At 47.0% G+C, this 17,820-nt stretch overlaps 1 protein-coding gene and 1 long non-coding RNA gene across 2 annotated transcripts in view; one reads left to right on the forward strand and one right to left on the reverse strand.

Moving 5' to 3' along the window:
• The window catches only part of WNT5B (Wnt family member 5B), a 130,518-nt gene that overhangs the window by 81,635 nt on the left and 31,063 nt on the right, over window positions 1-17,820 (forward strand). The gene's annotated exons all lie outside the window — the stretch shown is intronic.
• LOC143838555 (uncharacterized) lies at window positions 587-17,351 on the reverse strand. Its single transcript, XR_013231419.1, has 3 exons — window positions 16,884-17,351; window positions 16,706-16,762; window positions 587-2,129 (listed from the first exon to the last, which is right to left on the reverse strand). It is a non-coding gene; the product is annotated as an uncharacterized LOC143838555 (long non-coding RNA).

Raw genomic sequence — 17,820 nt, forward strand, 5'->3', positions numbered from 1 at the left:
AGCCTTCTGATCCTCTCCATCTCTCCACTGGAGAACTTGGAGTTGGTCACTGAGCTGGGTAGAGGGGGCCATTTTGACCCCAGTTGTGCCTATGTCACCAAGTCTGACTAAGGGGAGACCATTTCCTCTTTGAATTGCCATCTCACCTGTCTGGGAAAAAACCTCTGTGCTATACTTCATGCCCTGACCTGGATAGCCCAGGCGACTATGATCTTATCAGATTTTAGAGGCTAAGCAAGACCAGCCCTGCTTAGTATTTGGACGGGAGGCCACCAAGGGTTGTAACACAGAGGCAGGCAATGGCAAAACACCTTTTTGCCAGTTTGCTGTAGTGGTTAGGAGTGCAGACTTCTAATCTGGCATGCCAGGTTCGATTCTGTGCTCCCCCACATGCAGCCAGCTGGGTGACCTTGGGCTCGCCACAGCACTGATAAAGCTGTTCTGACCGAGCAGTGATATCAGGGCTCTCTCAGCCTCACCCACCCCACAGGGTGTCTGTTGTGGGGAGAGGAAAGGGAAGGCAAATGCAAGCCGCTCTGAGACTCCTTCGGGTAGGGAAAAGCGGCATATAAGACGCAACTCTTCTTCTTCTTTGAGTGTGTCCTACCTTGAAAATCTTAAGAGTTCACCTCAGGTGGGCTACAGCTTGACGGCCCTTTCCCTATCACTATGCTTCATGTCAGAAAGATGTGGAGAAGGTGTAGAAATATATGGGGCAATATGAACACAAGAAGCTGCCTCATACCAAATGAGATCACTGGTAGTATCAGGGTCAGCCTTGTCTTCTGCGTTCTGTTTGGCAGCAGCCCAAGTACAGGCCTTTCACATCATTTGCCATCTGACCCTTTTCCTCCCCTGCCTTTTGACCTAATTAAAGCTCCTCGATTAAAAGTATTGAGCGATCAAAAGCCACCTGGCCCTTTTAACTGGAGAGGTCCGGGATTTAACGTGGGACCGTCTGCATGCAAGGCTGATGCTTTGCCATAGAGCAGGGCTCTCCAGATGTCCATGGACTACAATTCCCATGAGCCCCTGCCACCATGCTGGATTTCTGCCTTTCATGCACAGCATTATCTCACAAAGAGAGACTTGGGGCTTCTATGCCCCTACTGTGGACTTTCTGGGGGCTCTGGTTAGCCAGTGTAGGAACCAGAATGCTGGTCTTAAGATTTATCTCACTCTGTGTGCTTACGGTTGCCAGCTAAGGCGGATCAGCTTCCTAGCAGCACAGGGGTGGTCTACATACTGTCACGATCACGGGATGATCGTGACCAGATATTTCTGAATTACAGAATACTTTAAAAAAATTAAAAGAAGAGGCTGCCCCCTTTTGCCCTGAGAAGCAAACAGCAGTATCTGCGTGGCCAGGGAGAAACTGCTCCTTTTGCATGCATGCCCTTCTCTCAGCTGTGGAAGCCTGCATCCCTAAGGGTGCTCAGTGTTGTGGAATGCTGCCACTTCTGTGCCTTTTAATAGCAGCCTGGTGTGCAAGAATCAAACAGGGGATCTCCTCACTTTATTCCCTTACCAAGAACAAGTTCCTGAGTACAAGTCTGCTACAAAAGGGCTGTGAAGAAAAGCTGGCAACCTAGCGAACCAGGGGTAGTCAAACTGCAGCCCTCCAGATGTCCATGGACTACAATTCCCATGAGCCCCAGCCAGCATTTGCTTGTAGACCTGACCGTGCATGTTTATTTGGGAGCAAAGCAGAAGGACAAATCTGATTGATATAACTTTGAGGACCAGCATGATGCCCCAGTTTTATACACTTTGTGTCCCACTGATTTCAAATGGGGCCAAGCAAGAGCAGCCCCATTCTTAAAGAGGGAAAAGGGATCTTCCGATGCTGGTTCTTAACTTCCCCAGAAGGAGATTCTTCTGTATTTCTTGTTTATTGCTCGTTCTGTTGCCCAACTTTTCTTTCTTTTAGGTACTTTTCCTGATAATCGAAGCAGCTTCATCCTGCCTCTTACAAATCTTCCTTTTATGGCTCCGGCATGAATTTGTGCTCCCTCTCTCTGGTCCGTGGCAGTTTTTCAAGTGTTTTAAAACTGCATACTCTGTGCTCATCACTCACAGGCCATTTGACCTCGTCCACCTTACTTAGCTTTCCTGTCTTCTTCTGTTCTCTGGAGTAAAAGAAAAAAAACACTCAAGATAGTATTTGCCCGCTGTCCATAAAACACTTTTAAGTCAGCGTATGGAAGGCATTATATAAGTGCTAAATATTTTTATGACGGGTTTATTACGGGCCCATCTTCTCTGGCCCCGACATGTCTGAGCCAGGTAACATTGCCTGTCCCCCTCTTCCTTTCTTCCCAACTGATCTTAACTATTTTGTTTTCTATCCTCTTGGCTTTACTTTCTGCTCTTCTGGCGGTGTACCCCAGAGACAGCTGTCATGATTTTGGTGAAGACCGGCAGATCTAGCTCAGTACTTCCTGCTGCACTGCCTCTGACCTTAATGATGGGGGATACAGAAATTCAAGAAAAGAATCAGACAGCATTGAAATAACTGGGAAAGAAAATTGAAAAGTGCTACCACTGGATGGTTTCAGATGGGTAGCCCTGTTAGTCCGTAGTTGCAGAATCTGAGTCGTAGCATCTTAAGAAGAACGGATGGGTTTTATACCCTGCTTTTCACTACCCAAAGGAGTCTCAGAGCAGCTTACAATCACCTTCTCTTCCTCTCCCCGCGACACCCAGTGAGGTAGGCGGGGCTAAGAGAGCTCTGAGAGAAACTGCTCTGTGAGAACAGCTCTAACAAGACTGTGATTAGCCCAAGGTCACCCTGAGAAAGCAGGAAAAGATACAGTTATCGTTCCTCATGCCATGTTCCTTTACTGTTATCTTCCTCTACCATTCTTCTCAGCCTGATCTGAGGAGAATATGGGGTCCTTGGAGTATATCGGAGGAGGATAGAAAGGAGGAAGCCAGAAGCTGCCCAGGAGGAGAACAGTTTGCTTCCACAGGGGAACAATTACCTGTTTTGCTCTGATTGCCAATGCAAATGTGAAAAGATTCACATCAGCAATGGTGCTTCTGTACAGAGATTTACTCAGCTTTTCCTCCTGCCAGCTACTGCCTCTTGCCACCAACAGGTTTTTCACTTTAAAAAAAATGGGTAGTCAGTATGTAGTATGTAGTAACCATTTTGGTATAGTGGTTAGGAGTCCGGACATCTGATATGCAAGCTGGGTTTGAATCTGCACTCTCCCACGTGCAGCCAGCTGGGTGACCTTGAGCTCGCCACAGCACTGATAAAGCTGTTCTGACCGAGCAGTAATATCAGGGCTCTCTCAGCCTCACCTACCCCACAGGCTGTCTGTTGTGGGGAGCGGAAAGGGAAGGCGAATGTAAGCAACTTTGAGACTCTTTTGGGTAGAGAAAAAGTGGCATATAAGAACCAACTCTTCTTCTTCTTCTGTACTGATGTAATGCTGTATAGCTACTACCAGTGATGTAAAAATGGACAAAACAAAACTTGCCAGAGGTGCAGAGGGAAATGGCATTGAATGTGCTTGGAGAAGTACAGAAAGCCGCACCTTCTTGAACATGCTTTCTGAAACCCAATTTAAGGTATTATCTTCCAGGAAAGGTTATAACTAACAGCAGAGCTGTTGAAACCCAAGGAAGTTGAAGCCCACAATGTCATGCAATAACCAGATTTAATCCACTGTGATGGGGGAGAGAGGTGCAGCACAAAAGCCTGTTAGCCTGCCACTGGACCTTATTTTGGAAAACGTACGACCCTTCAGTCTGTAGTATGTACTTCAGTTGAAAGGCGACAAGCAGGCAGACAAATTTACCGTTGGAATGTTCAGTGTGATACAATCTTTAAATAATTTCTCCTTGAATGGTTTAACAGGCCCACCAGCGATTTGTCCTCTTAATTGCATAGAAGTTGCGATTGAAGACAAATTTAAAAACAGATGACATCAAAGGGGAGAGAGAGCAGCTTGGGAGTTGGCAGCTGTTAGCAGTCCAGCGTGCCAAATATTCCTTAGATTACCAAGATTGGGCAGTTTCTTTCCTTTAGTTCATGGATCGGTAAAAATTTTGTCTGCTCCAAGCCCTTTACCTGAGACCACAAACGCAATCACCGAAAGAGGGATTAAGTTTCATATTTTAATTGGGTTTCCTCACTGCAATAGCTGCTTCTCACCGAGCCATGCCTTGGTCCTAGAATCCTACTCATGGACTTCTTGTGTCCTCCCCTGAGTCATCTGCTGATGACCCAGGATAAGGTGTATGAGATGCTGGAATGGACCAGAAGCACAAGACCTCTGATGCACCGTGGTAATTCCCATGGTTCTTGAACTTCTGATATGGAACCCTAAACAGTTGCCTTAGTATGCCCCCCTGCATTCTGGATGGCCACTGCAAAATCATCAGATTTCAGAAGCTAAGCAGGGTTAGCACTGGTTAATTAAATGACAGACCACTGAGGAAATCTAGGTTCTCTACGCAGAGATGGGGAATGACAGACCACTGCTGTTCATATCTTCAGTAACCCTCCGGGTCGCCATGAGTTGTTTGCAGCTTGAATGCATTTTACACATTTACTTGATAGAACACAAGGCTATTGTTGTTCTCACTGATTCATGAAGCCCTTGTTTAAGTCCATAGACTTCATCTTTAACTGCAAGAAACAAGTACTTGAACACATGAAGCTGCCTTCTATTGAAGCAGACCCTAGGTCAGCATTGTCTACTCATACTGGTCTCTCCAGGGCTTCAGGCAAGAGACCTTTCACATCTCCAGCTGCCTCGTTCTTCCACCTGGAGATGCTAGGAATGGAACCAAGACTTTCTGCTTGCCAAGCAGATGCTCCACCACTGAACTACAGCCCCCGTCCATCTTTAGGCTGTAAATTCCTTGGTGCAAGGACCTGAATTGTTGTTTGCTTATGTGTTGTTTTATGTTAAAGCGCAGTGTACACATCAGTAGCGCTATATGTTATATATCCTCTAGTTTTTTAGGAGTAGACTGGCAGCACCTCGCTATACCGTGCTTCTAAACTCCATTAGCTGCATTCTAGATTGCCAGCATCTGTGGATTCCCCTATGGTGATACCAAGAGTTGAGTGAGGGTGGGAGGATTGGTTTTTTGCTGCTGGGGTATGTAATTTTAATGGGGTGTTATAATTGTTGTATTTTATGTGGGGGTTTTTTACTATGTAACCCGCCATGAGACGGCTTGCTGGTAGCGTTGGGAAATAAATATAATAATAATAATAATAATAATAATAATAATAATAATAATAATAATAATAATAATAATAATAATAATAATAATAATAATAAGAAGAAGAAGAAGAAGAAGAAGAAAGCATTCAGACTTTTTTCTTTTTGAAAATGTATCAATTAAATGGAGAAGACAAATGCTAAGTTTATAGCAAAAACAGAGTTTACAAAATTTATATGGACTAGGTGGATCAGTACAGCAAATTATCACATAGCAATATTAAAGACCATTTATAAGTTAATACACGCAAGAGAAGAAGAGCCTTGGTTTAAGCTAGATCAAGAATTTCATTCAGTTCCATTGCCTCGTAGTCCATGGTATGCTTCTAAAATAAAAGTTATCAGGAGAGACTGTATTAAACTTAGTGGCATAATGACTGAGGCGGTCATTGATCTCTGGACATCTTTTTTCGAAGGATTTAAAAAAATAACAGTTTGGCCCATGTGTCCATAAATGGAAAAAAACCTCTATTCCATTTGGCAGAAACTGCCTTGCGCCTCACACCCTCATGATAGTAAAACATTTTGGTGAGCAGTAAACACAAGGAATAAATCTTTCCCAGCAGAGAAAATTGCCCCTATTCTAGCGAATCTTTGGAGAAACACTTATATCGCCCTTTTAAATGAGGAAGAACCCATTGCAACATTCTTCGTGCAGTCCCCAAAAACATTTCCAAATAGTCACCTTTTGAATTGGAGGACGTTCTTACAATATTAAAAGAAATAAAGCCTGGCAAGACCCCTGACTCAGATGGGATGCCCCTGGAACTCTTTAAGAAAGGTTCCAATGGGTAGACTCCAACTATGGTTATCTCGCCTTGTCTGTAGGTAGTAGGATTTCATGATATCTCAAAAGCTAAGGAGAGTCAGTACTTGGATGGAGACCACCAAGGAAGACTCTGCAGAGGAAAACAATGGCTGACCACTCCTGCTTCTCACTGGCCTCGAAAACCCCTTGCTGGGGTCACCTTAAGTTGATTGTAATGATGGCTGCAAGGTACATATTAGGAGTGGGAGTGTAGTTAATTGTGGGACATAGCAGAAGAAGAATATAGGAGACAATAACCTGAATGAATCATTTCAATAAGTTATCCTCAGAGTTCTCTTCCTCTCCGTGTGTGTGTTTGTTTATTTTAGATTTATAGACCGCTATTCCTAGACTGTGCTGGCTCGTGGCGGTTTACAATAAAACTCCAAGTAAAACATTGATAAAAATAAATCCCCAGGCAGCATAACCCATATAATTCTCTCACCAGTCCAGTACCCCACACCCTCTGTCAGTCCACCTCGGGAGACGGGGACTATCTGCCCTAGATGTTCAGGATGACCGGAGGAGGGTCCCTCAATCTTCCACACCCGGGCCTCAACCAAATGCCTGGTGAAAGAGCTCCATCTTGCAGGCTCTGCAGAACTGTGCCAGCTCTATCAGGGCCCTCAGCTCTTCAGGGAGCTCATTCCACCAGGTTGGAGCCAGGACTGAGAAGGCTCTGGCCCTGGTTGAGGTCAGGCACACCTCCCGAGGGCTGAGGACCATCAGTAGGTTCATACTCACAGAGTGAAGAGCCCTGCATAGGGCATGAGACAGGCAGTTCCTCAGATATGGAGGGCCCAGACGATAGATAGCTTTAGAGGTTAATAGCAAAACCTTGAACCAGATCTGGAACAGAATTGGCAACCAATGCACCTGCCTCAGCACAGCTGGATATGGGCCCTCCAAGGTGACCCCAAGAGAACCCTAGCAGCCGCATTTTGTACCAACTGTAATTTCCAGGTCAGGGACAAGGGAAGGCCCGTGTAGAGCATGTTACAGAAGTCTAGTCTGGAAGTGACCATTGCATGGATTACTGTGGCCAGATGCTCCGGAGACAGGTGAGACGCTAGTAGCCTTGTTTGGCATAGATAGAAGAATACTACCTGGGCTATCCTGGTGACCTGCACCCCCACAGATAGGGAGGTATTAAGGATCACACCCAAGTTCCTGGCCGTAGGTACATTCTCAAGTTGCACCCCATCCAGGAAGGGTAAGGGCATTTCCTGGTCCTGCCCTTTCCTACTCAGCCACAGGACCTCCATCTTGGAGGGGTTGAGTTTCAGACTATTCTGCTTGAGCTATCCAGCCACTGCTTCCATACACGAGCTTATGTCCTGAGACTAAGGGTGCCCAAACTGGCTCTCCAAATACCCAGGGACTACAATTGCTATGCACTCATGCCAGCTCATGGTGACTGTAGTACATGGACATCTGCAGAGCCACAGTTTGGCCAATCCTGCTTTAGACGGAACCATAGGGGTCAGCTAGACCTCTATGCCCAGTGTGGACAAATTGGAGAGGGTCCACAGTGTCCCAATATACTTTGCATGTAGAAGATCCATAGAATCGACAATTAAAGGATCTCAGGTGGTACAGTTTGTGAAGACCTTTCTTTGAGACCTGGGACAACTGCTGTCAATCCGAGTAGACCATACTAAAGCAGAGCTGCAATAGTCTGCCTCTGCGTAACTTCAGAGTTTCAATTTTCTGCTCCTCAGCCCCTCCTAGCACTTGGGATTTTTAAGAAGTTGAAAAAGACAAGCATCCATCATAACCTGCCCTTAGAATTGGCAGGGAAAGAAACCTAATCAGATGTGCCTCCTACATAAGCTTCAATGTCATACTTTGTGACGTTACTTTGCTGGTGCAACCCAGTCTAAATACTTACGGGTTGGCTCAGCCAGACCTAAAACATGATCCTGTACATTCTCCCCTCCTCCCAGATGTAAATCCCTCTGAATTCAGGGAAACGTATTTCCAAGTAAAGGTGGGTAAGACTGAAGCTTCGGAATCAGGAAGCAAGAATAGCTAGCCTATGTCAATGATTCTTAATTGGCTAGCATGGAGTTGGTTTTACTTAGTTCCTTTAATCCTTCTAGCACAGACCTCTGCTCTTTGAGAAACTAACCTTTTCATGAACTGGAGAATTATGTGCATCATTTTAGGTTCAAAGTCCTCAAGCAATTACAGTAACTTTAGATGGTCTCTGCTCCAGGACCTGGCAGGTCCCTCAGTCTCTTCCCCATGCCTCAAAAAAGCTCCCTGGTGCACAGTAGCCAGAGTCTAACCCAGGGGTAGTCAAACTGCGGCCCTCCAGATGTCCATGGACTACAATTCCCAGGAGCCCCCTGCCAGCGAACGCTGGCAGGGGTCTCCTGGGAATTGTAGTCCATGGACATCTGGAGGGCCGCAGTTTGACTACCCCTGGTCTAACCCACCCTTGTCTGTGTGTATGTGCCTTCATGCAGATTGCCTTTACCTGGAGGGACTAGCTGGCTGGCAAGGCAGTCTTTTTAAGTGACACCCCCTCCCCGCAGATTCAACGTTTATCATGGAAAAAACCATCCATCCACACGTAACATCCTTCCTCCCTAGACAGGCAGACAGAATTTTCCATTCTACTCATCACTTAAAAAAAAAAGATGAGCAGAAATAGACCATCAGCACCTCACTCTCCAAGTTCATGACAAACCCAATAGAAGGATGGAAGAAATACATTATAAACAAGACATGAATAATGGAGCCCTGTTTCTTCTCATGCGCATCCTGCTGTTTTTGAGTAGTAAGCTTGGCCTTCCTGCAGAGAGCTAGCTGGGTCAAACAAGGCATTTTTTTGTCCCGGGTCTCACTGTGGGGCTGGCAAAGCTCACATCTGCCTGCCAGGTGTAACAGGCCGCCAGGTACAGCATATCTGAGCCTGTGAAGGAAGGGAACCCCTGGTGCAAACAAACAACGGCTTGACCAGAGCGGCCTATAGGAATGTGATTTTTTTTGTAAAAAATACAGTTTCAGTAGTATGTGAGCTTGGTGATTGATGGTCCCTGCTGGTGTTTACGAGATTATCAGTGAAACTTGGAATGCAAATGAATTGGTTGCCAACCAAGGGATAGGGCGAGGTAGAGAGGAAAACACAGCAAGGCTCACCAAGGAGAGAGGCTGGGAAGAAAGCAATCCTGTGAGTTATTCTCTTCTGTGGCTGTGCATATATATGGATGTGCTGGCCAGCCTGTAGCCAGTCAAAAGAAACGATGCCATGTCAAGACAGCAGAGAAAGCAGCTGACATACCAGATTCGTATTCCTCTGGAGCACCTATATTTCTAACCATTTATTGTACCCAGTTTTTACATCCTGAAGATGAAACTCAAATACTTTGGCCACCTCATGAGAAGGAAGGACTCCCTGGAGAAGAGCCTCATGCTGGGAGCGATTGAGGGCAAAAGAAGGGGATGACAGAGAATGAGGTGGCTGGATGGAGTCACTGAAGCAGTGGGTGCAAACTTAAATGGACTCCGGGGAATGGTAGAGGACAGGAAGGCCTGGAGGATCATTGTCCATGGGGTCGCGATGGGTCGGACATGACTTCGCACCTAACAACAACAACAACATTTATTTATTTATTCCCTAGAACCACAGAGAGGGCTAGGCTGGAAACTTTATCCCTGGGAAAATAGGTTTAAACTTTTTTGTTTGTTTGTTTATTTGTTTGCTTGTTTTCTTAATGGAGATTTAGAAAAACTACACCACCCCTACAGTTTGAATTGGTACACTCCACCCTACTTCAGTTTTATTCAGTCTGCTGCATGCCTTGAAGTGACCCAGGTTATTGCAATCCCCACTGGGCTTTAATGCTATCAGCGGTGGCCATGGGCAAATCACTGCCTTGTAGGGCTGTTGGTGGGGAGGGGCCTTCTTAATGGGAAGGGATATTTCAACTGAAGACTCAAAATGATTTTCGCAATAACACTTTGTAACAATGTTCTGCAGAAACACAATAAGGGGGTTTTCAGTGCCCCCTTTCAATGACTTTTCAGCAACTACACAAGAACAACCCTTCGAAGTTCCCTGGGTCAGGGATAGTCAACCTGTGGTCCTCCAGGTGTTCATGGACTACAATTCCCATGAGCCCCTGCCAGCATTTGCTGGCAGGGGCTCATGGGAATTGTAGTCCATGAGCATCTGGAGGACCACAGGTTGACTACCCCTGCCCTGGGTAACCTTAAGATAGGATAGCTGGAGCTGGGCTACTAAAAAGTCCAGGTGCCTGGCCATCTTGTACTGCTACCAAACTAGCTGCAAATCCCCCCCCCAAGGGAATGGCTGAAAAGGCCTGCACGCATTGCCTTTTATGGAATTTGTTTCAAACTAGATAAGTCTTAATTTTTTTCCCCTTCTCAATTCAGCTTTCTTTAGCACATACTGATGGGTCATGTAAATAAGTTCACTACACACCTAGATAGCCTGTTTGGCTGCCAGGGTTTGTGCAAATACATTGCGTATGATCACTGACGTATGTGTGGACTGATCCACACCACCTGTCCGCTGGGCGCTGATTCCGTCCTGTTCAAAAGCAAACCTCCTCCTCTTCATTTGTGAACTGCTCCCCCAGTTCAGCTTATTTATTTATTTATTTATGCCCCACCTTTCTCCCCAGTGGGGATCTAAAGCAGTTTACATCATTCTCTTCTCCTCCTTTGTGTCCTCACAGCAACTCTGTGAAGTAGGCTAGGCTGAGAGTGTGTGACTGGCCCAAGGTCACCCAGCAAGGTCACCCACCAAGATTTTAACCTGGATGTCCCAGATCCTAGTCTCACACTTTAGCCATAACAGCACTCTGGCTTTTGAGAAGGAGGACAGCCCAGGTGGCACCTCACCACAGCTGCATCCCTGACAGTTTACTTTAGCTATGTGTTTGGGATTCCTTGGGTTAAAGAATGGAACAGGGCTGAACACGACTATATCCTAGAATTGCAAAGAGATCCAGTTTGGTGTAGTGGTTAGGAGTGCAGACTTCTAATCTGGCATGCTGGGTTCAATTCTGCGCTCCCCCACATACAGCCAGCTGGGTGACCTTGGGCTCGCCACGGCACTGATAAAACTGTTCTGACCGAGCAAGAATATCAGGGCTCTTTCAGCCTCACCCACCCCACAGGGTGTCTGCTGTGGGGAGAGGAAAGGGAAGGCGACTGTAAGCCGCTTTGAGCCTCCTTCAGGTAGAGAAAAGCAGCATATAAGAACCAACTTTTCTTCTTCAGTAATATCAGGGCTCTCTCAGCCTCACATCCCTCACAGGGTGTCGGTTGTGGGGAGAGGAAGGGGAAGGTGACTGTAAGGCACTTTGAGACTCCTTCAGGTAGAGAAAAGCAGCATATAAGAACCAACTCTTCTTCTTCTTCAGTAATATCAGGGCTCTCTCAGCCTCACCTCCCTCACAGGGTGTCGGTTGTGGGGAGAGGAAAGGGAAGGCGACTGTAAGGCACTTTGAGACTCCTTCAGGTAGAGAAAAGCAGCATATAAGAACCAACTCTTCTTCTTCTTCAGTAATATCAGGGCTCTCTCAGCCTCACCTCCCTCACAGGGTGTCGGTTGTGGGGAGAGGAAAGGGAAGGCGACTGTAAGGCACTTTGAGACTCCTTCAGGTAGAGAAAAGCAGCATATAAGAACCAACTCTTCTTCTTCTTCAACTAAAGTATACCATATTGGTCAGCATAGTAGCCTAGGAAGAAGAGAGACCCAGGTTCAGATTCCCTGGAAGACCTTGTACCAGTCATGCTTTCTTAGCTTAACCTACCAGATGGGGTGGCTCCGAGGGCGAAATGGAGGAGGGGGAAACCATGTGTGCTTGGCTGTATCCCTTGCAGGAAGGAGAGGATTAAAGTGTGATAGATCTCATATGCAAGATTTCAGAACGGAGGCTAGACCAAGGCAAGAGATATGTCTTTGGTTAGCATGGTGTGGCAGAAAGAAAGCTGGACTGGGGAGGCTCAAATGCAAATCCATTCCAAGCAGTGACTATATGGCAGCCAAACCTCTTCCACAGATTTGTTGCGAGGATAAGAGAGTGTGCAGAGAGTTGTGAGCATAGACACCACCTTGAACTCCTTGGAGGAAAAGTCAGATGTAATAATCACTAATAAATTAAAAGCACCTTGTTCTGCGAGTCCCTAAATCGTGAAATAGGACATTGTTCTTCAGAATGTTCCTCTGCACAAGAGCCTGGGCCTCTGATTGTCTTCAGCAGCGAGCAAGACTCCACCAGAAGAGGGAGTTGGGAGGCATACTCTGCTGAGGCTCAGGGAGCAATTCGGAGATTCTGCTCAGACTCAAGTAAGACAAAAGGGCTTGTTCACACCTATCTGTTTGTCTGTGGACAGGCTGCAGCATCAAGTGGCGGCCTGCACATGCAAATAACTCTTCAAACACCACTGGCAGATCTTTCACGTTTACCAAGATCAGTTCCAACTGGATGCTTTGCAGCAGAGCAAGTTCACACATTTGAGCCCTACTCTACCTGCAGAGAGGCACATTTTCCTTATGGTACTGCCTCCTCCAAGCCAGAACTCACCCACTAGACAAATAAAATCAGAGTCCACTAGAAAAATGCAACTCCATCGCCATTGCAAATACAGGGAGCTGACCCCATGCTCCAAGGGTGACCCCAAGGGTGTTACGCCTGGTGTTATGGGGAATGATAGGAAAGAAGAAGAAGAGGAGGAGGAGGAGGAGGAGGAGGAGGAGGAGTTGGTTCTTCTATGTCACTTTTCTCTACCCGAAGGAGGCTCAAAGCTGCTTACAGTCACCTTCCCTTCCTCTCCCCACAACAGACACCCTGTGGGGTGGGTGAGGCTGAGAGAGCCCTGATATCATTGCTCGATCAGAACGGTTTTATCAGTGCCGTGGCGAGCCCAAGGTCACCCAGCTGGCTGCATGTGGGGGAGTGCAGAATCGAACCTGGCATGCCAGATTAGAAGTCCGCACTTCTAACCACTACACCAAACAGGCTCATGATGGCTCATTCAACACAAATGAAGATGTGGGTATGAACTAAGCCAAAGCAATAGAACCCTCAACCAGGGTTTCATGAAACCCTGGGGTTTCTTGACAGTCCTAGAAGGGTTTCCTGAATGGGTGGGAGTTAATGTTTATATATTTTTTAAAATTGTTAAATGTTCATCAGGTGATATGGCCATATATGGTAATATCGACCCACCCACCCTCCCAAACTGACCAGTGATGGGCCTGGAGGGGCCCCAGGTGGCCATGTACACAGCTATGCTTCCCAGCCACATTCTGCATTGCGTTGGTTCTGGGGTTTCTCAGAGCCTGAAGAATGTATCAGGGGTTTCTCAGGGGTAAAAAAGTTGAGAAAAGCTGCAATAGAATATGCTTCCTGGATGTCAAAGAAGATTTAGGATGCTTAGAGCTGATCCTGCATAGAGCAGGGGGTTGGACTAGATGGCCTGTATGGCCCCTTCCAACTCTATGATTCTATGATTCTAAGAGAGCTGCTTTGAGCACATGCAAAGTGCAGTACCACCCAAAGAAACACAATGGTTCCCCACCCACCTTAGAAAGGGGAAAGCGCTTCTGGGTCAGACATCATGGCCCTCAGGCAGGCTTTGAGCTCCAGAACCTCTCATTTTAGATATTAAAGACTGGCCTATGCTTGTTTGGAAAGTTGGGGCAGCCCTTCAGAAGTTGTGCAGCAGGATCTCTGGTCATGCAGCGCCTGTGGGTTGAGGAGCTGATGTTTGGACAAGAGGAGCCTTTGAAGTTTTCCTTTCCCTTGAGCCAGTTCTCCCCCTCCATAAAGCCATTAGGCTCTGGTGGAGCCACCCCTATCTCTGCTCCATCTTGGCTGTTTTCCCCGACAGCCACTTGCATGCACAGGACTTCTGCCCTAAGGGTTATTTGGGGTGGGGGACTGCAAGCAAGGGTGAGGCTATTACAGAGAATCCTTTTGAAGAGGTTTATTTTCAGGAGGAGCTGGGGGTGGGGAAGCTGTTAGTGTCCTGCCATTGAGGCCAGGTCATTTCCGGGGAAGGCTTTGCATGACAAAGGGGTGAAGGTTTCTCCCTTTGATCTACCCTTGCTGGACGCCACTGGCCACACCTGCCTGTAGGCCTCCCTCCACTCTAGAGTTGGGGGACTAGGATCAGGAGTGTCTCTAGGGCGCCCCCTGTTGGGATTGAGCATGAACATTTCAGGATCAGTTCTTGAATTAAGTCAAGTGGGAGCTGCATAGTCTCACTTGATGGATTTTTTTTTAATGAACATTATTTATAATTGCCTTTCTCACTTGGACTCAAGGCGCATTGCACTGATTGATCAGATACAGGGGTTGTCAACCTGTGGTCCTCCAGATGTTCATGCACTACAATTCCCATGAACCCCTGCCAGCATTTGCTGGCTGGGGCTCATGGGAATTGTAGTCCATGAACATCTGGAGGACCACAGGTTGATTACCCCTGGATCAGAACAATCGATAGAGGGGGCACTCAGAATCACAGAATCACAGAATCACAGAGTTGGAAGGGGCCATACAGGCCATCTAGTCCAACCCCCTGCTCAACGCTGGATCAGCCCAAAGTATCCTAAAGCACTCACTGAACAATGCAACAGGGACTGAAGCAGAACTGAAACACAGCCTGAGTATTAACACGACACATTAAATGATGCAAAATTCCATAGCGGGACCCTAATTTCAGTCAGCTACACACAGTCCCTAATCGTTTATCCAAGTCAGTTTGTAAACCATTTTGTACAGAGCAGCCCTGATGCCTGTTCAAAAAGGCCCTCTTGAATAATTCAGTACATGTGCACAAAAGCTTATACCCAGAATTAAACTTTGTTGGTCTTAAAGGTGCCACTGAATGCAAGCTTTGCTCAGTCTTGCATGGCTTGCAGAAAGCCAGGCTATTTCATAAGGCAGGATCCACAATGGACGATGGAGAAGGCATTTGTACATGTGGTTGTTTATTCTACCCATTTGTAGGCTGGCACCTGCAGAAGACCCTGCTCCAATGGGAGACGCTGCTGCGGCGGAACTTAGAGGGACAGACAGTGTCACAGATATGAGGACCCAAGGTCATAGAACCATAGAATCATAGAATCATAGAGTTGGAAGGGGCCATACAGGCCATCTAGTCCAACCCCCTGCTCTATGCAGGATCAGCCCTAAGCATCCTAAAGCATCCAAGAAAAGTGTGTATCCAGGAAGGGGGAGCTCACCACCTCCTTAGGCAGCCTATTCCACTGCTGAACTACTCTGACTGTGGAATTTTTTTTCCTGATATCTAGCCTATATCGTTGTACTTGTAGTTTAAACCCATTACTATGTGTCCTCTCCTCTGTCCTCTCCTCTCCGTCATGTGACATCTAATACCTTAAACCAGGGGTAGTCAAACTGCGGCCCTCCAGATATGCATGGACTACAATTACCATGAGCCCCTGCCAGCATTCGCTGGCAGGGGCTTATGGGAATTGTAGTCCATGGACATCTGGAGGGCCGCAGTTTGACTACTGCAGCATGGGAGCTGATGAGCAGCCCGTGAAGTGCCTGCAGGAAGGGAGTAATATGCATACTCCCTCTTGAATCACCATCTACAATTGTAAGAATTTACCTTGTGCTGAATGAGACTATTGAGCTGTTTGTTGCGTCTAGCAACGGGTGCAGCTGGTGATCCTCCTAACTGTGTCTCCCAGAACCTCCTCCATGGAAAGGATGTGTTTGGGCACTGAGATATGTCCCTTCAGCCAGCTCAGCGTACTGAGTGGCAGCTTCTACTCAGGAGAGCTGGGTTTGATTCCCCACTCCTGCACATGCAGCCAGCTGGGTGAACTTGAGCTTGTCAGAGTCCTGTTAAAGCTCTTCTCACAGAGCAGTTTCATAGAGTTCTCTGAGTCTCACCAACCTCACAGGGTGTCTGTTGTAGGGAGAGGAAGGGAAAGGTGTTTGTGACTCCTTCGAGTAGTGAAAAGCGGGGTATAAAAACCAACTTTTCTTCTTCCCCTTGGGTCATTCACAGTTCCCTTAGAGCTCTCTCAGACTCATCTACCGCACAGGATGTCTGTTGTGGAGAGAGGAAAGGAAAGATTCTAATAGAATCATAGAATTATAGAGTTGGAAGGGGCCACACAGGCCATCTAGTCCAACCCCCTGCTCTATGCAGGATCAGCCCTAAGCATCCTAAAGCATCCAAGAAAAGTGTGTATCCAACCTTTGCTTGAAGACTGCCAGTGAGGGGGAGCTCACCACCTCCTTAGGCAACCGATTCCACTGCTGAACTACTCTATGAAAATTTTTTTCCTGATATCTAGCCTATATCGTTGTAATACTCACAACTGAAATAAGGGGGAAAGTGGTGTGGTAAAGTTGCCAACCTCCAGGTGGTGCCTGGAGATCTCCAGGTGGTGCCTGGAGATCACCAGGCAGCAGAGATCAGTTTGCCTGGAGAAAACGGCTGTTTTGGACTGTGGACTCTATGGCATCTGACCCCATTGAAGACCCTCCCCTCTCCAAACCCCACCCTCTTCAGATTTCACCCCTAAAATCTCTATGTATTTCTCAGCCGGGAGACAGCAATCCTAATTATTGGGCTATGATCCGAGTTTGAATCCCTACTCTGCCATGGAAACTCTCTGGCTTACCTTACTTGCCGATGAGAACTGAACTTGGAGAAAGAACGGAATCCTGAGAGCATGAGTCTGTTAAAGCAAAAGGGGTGGGTAAGTGAGGGAGAATTCAACGTCAAGACCCTGAGTGGGAATGGCATTTACGAATTGTTCCCCCCACCTTCCAACCATACATTTTGTGAAACATTCTTACATTTACTGAGCAAGAGTCCGGTAGCACCTTAAGGATGACGATGTCCTTTCTGGACCCAAATGTGGTGGAAGGGAGCAGGGAACTAAGACACACAACTTTGTTTTCTTTAACAATACGGAAGTTCCTTCTCAGTATTTATGGTGGGAATATCCAACTGTGGGTGTATTTCTAATTGTGACTCATTAAAGCTCATACCCTGCCCAAAATTTTGTTAATCTTTAACGTGTTGCTGGACTTCTGTTCTTTTCTACTGCTACAGACAGGCTAACACAGCTACCCATCTTGATTTATCTTACATTTACTGAATATAAGTAAAGTTTCTCAGCCTGATATACTTCACAGGGTTGTTGTAAGCATAAAAGGGAGGAAGGCAGAATGATGTAAGCCAGTGGTCCCCAACCTTTTTATCACCAGGGACCGGTCAACGCTTGACAATTTTACTGAGGCCCAGGGTGGGGTAGTCATTTGGCGAGGGATGTCAGCAGCGCTGCCTGAGCCCCTGCTCTCCTTGCTTTCCCACCGGCGCCCATGACTGGGGGGCGCTGCCAGCAGCAGCTGTGCAGAGCCATGCTGAGGGGGAGCCCCCGCCATGCCGGCCGCTGGAGAGCACCAAAGGTGAGCCGGCGGCAGAGTGGCAGGGCAGCCCCCGAGGCAGCAGGTGGGGAGGAGGACAAAGAGGAGCCGCGGCCCAGTACCAACTGATCCACGGAACGGTACCGGTCCCCGGACCGGGGGTTGGGGACCACTGATGTAAGCAACCTTGCATTCCTATTGGGGGGGGGGGAGGGATAAATGAATTAAATAAATAAATGCAGGTTTGTGCTGAGGATAACATAGAGGACAGGTGGAAGATGTAAGCCCCTTGGAATCCCCAACATGGAAGAAAGGCAGGGTATAAAATAAATAAATCCACTCCCACACACTCATTTACATTGCT

This window comes from Paroedura picta, chromosome 5, assembly GCF_049243985.1.
Source record: "Paroedura picta isolate Pp20150507F chromosome 5, Ppicta_v3.0, whole genome shotgun sequence".
Taxonomy (NCBI): Eukaryota; Metazoa; Chordata; class Lepidosauria; order Squamata; family Gekkonidae; genus Paroedura; species Paroedura picta.